Genomic DNA, 2,253 nt, shown 5'->3' with positions numbered 1-2,253 from the left:
ACACCAATGGTGCCGGCTGAAAGGTCATCGATTGCTGTTACCTGACAATTAGCAAGTTTGTCCAAGCAAAGAGTTCGCTGTGATTGTGTTTCAGTCCAACATGGCAGGAGAATCGCAGAAGATGGAGGCTCCTCCTTTTTACACCGAGATGCGTCGTTCTAAGTTCGTTTGGCGCTCTGTTCTCATCTTCAATCTCGCTCTTGGAGGTACCTTGATTCCCCCTATCTTGTGCAGCACCAATCTTTTTTCTTTTCCTCAAATCATGGAATACTCGTATCACAAATAGGCTTAGTATTGCTAAATCCGTGGATTGGGGCTTTATATTATCTATCATTGTGCTGCATTTTGGATAAATATCTGCAAAATTCAGTGTTCTATTATTGGTTTTGATTTCTATCTCTTTATGCATCTATAGGTTGACGTCGAAGGTTATGGTCTTGTCAAATATATTAAAATTATCATAGAAGGTAATTGCAGTGCTGGGTAATTAGTGACTGGTAATTAGCTACAGATTTCAAATTTGAAATATCAGGGATTCAGCATTAATTATTGATCTATATAATATATTGTATATATATATATATATTATAAAACTTATATATTCTAAATAATTGTAAATTATACAATATTCTAAATACATGGGTACAAGAAACTGGATTATGTACCTGAGAGTAACAAGACGTGGTTGATGATGGTTTACATTAATGCAACCAAACATGAAGTGAGGAATAAAGTAGATGTGTATAATATGAAAATATTAAGAAAATTACATTAAGAATGTGTTGATTGGTATACTCATTTCACTGCCTTTTATATATATATATATATATATATATATATATATATATATATTACATGGAATGGTTATTTTTTGAAAGAATAATAAATTGGTGCTATATTTAATCAAATTAACTACTTAACATATTTAATGAAATAATATCGATTCATTTCTAAAATTACATTATTCTTGCCTTACTTGCATTCCACTATACCAAATATACCTAGAATCATTATTTTTCTAATTGTACCAAAAACAACCAAATATTTGCATTCAACTTCAAGAATTAGTGGAAAGAATAGAAGTAGTATTTGATTTAATACAATAGAAAAAAAAAACGAAATAGGATATTTCTACCAATTAATTCCATGGAGAACATTCGGATTAAAGAAAGAATAATGTAAAAATTTAAGCATATGCAATTCAACTGATTCGAGTTACACTGTGAAATAAGTATATATTTTTGAAGTCCTTGCTTATAGATCGTTAAAAATACAATAAATAAACTAATTGCAACAGGAATTGAAATAATTCGTTGATGAAACTGAGAAGGAGTTTAAGAGGGAATTTATTTACCTGTGCTTTGAATAGGCAGGGGAGAAATGTGATCTTCCATGGCGGTTTACGAATTGATCACCGAGGATAAAGGTGGTCACATGGCGGTTTACGAATTGATCACCGAGGATAAAGGTGGTCACTCTTCAGCAACTGTCATTGAAATGAGAAAACTGGAGCCGAATTGAGTGAGTGAAAATGTATCAAAATGTCCTACTCCTCTATGGTTAGGTAACTCCATTACCAAAATTAAGTGACTACAAGTACAACACTTAAATTATAATATGACAATTACAACATAAATACATCAACTCCTACATCAAATTTAGTCATAGTCCAAAGTGCACTCAATTCAACTGATTCACACTTCCATATTCATTTGAAAAACTTCAATTTTACAACTCCAACAAAGGACGCTATAAAAATGCTTTATCATTAAAAAAAAGTCAGGTTTTACAAATGGATCAAAGACACCAGTACCACTTTCATTCCCTACAAGATGCAAAAAATGCAACCAAAACCATTTTCATTGGCATTGAAAAATGCTTCACATGAGTAATCCAAATCTCACCAAAAAAAAAAAAAAACAAACAAACAAATTAGCTCAAATTAGAAAAAATATTCTGGTCCACAAAGATTCTATATTGCATGTAGAAAGAAGTTGTTGGGTTGAAAAATTTTTATTTTAAAATAATAATAAATAATTATATATCTATTTCAAATTATATATATCACACAAAACATAAAAATCATATTTTGCAAAACCTAAGTTCAAGTAAACTTTGTCGGCAAGTACATCTTTTACTAACAGCTCATTACTTGTTTCTTTTCATTTTATTTCTTGCCATGACATTCCATACTGTCAAATTTCAATGTTTTCTATTTTTTGACGATATAAGCATGCACATACATCATTAGAG

Source organism: Ipomoea triloba, chromosome 6, assembly GCF_003576645.1.
Source record: "Ipomoea triloba cultivar NCNSP0323 chromosome 6, ASM357664v1".
Classification (NCBI taxonomy): domain Eukaryota; kingdom Viridiplantae; phylum Streptophyta; class Magnoliopsida; order Solanales; family Convolvulaceae; genus Ipomoea; species Ipomoea triloba.
The sequence above is the reverse complement of the archived record's forward strand: the minus strand, read 5'-3'. Positions refer to the sequence as shown.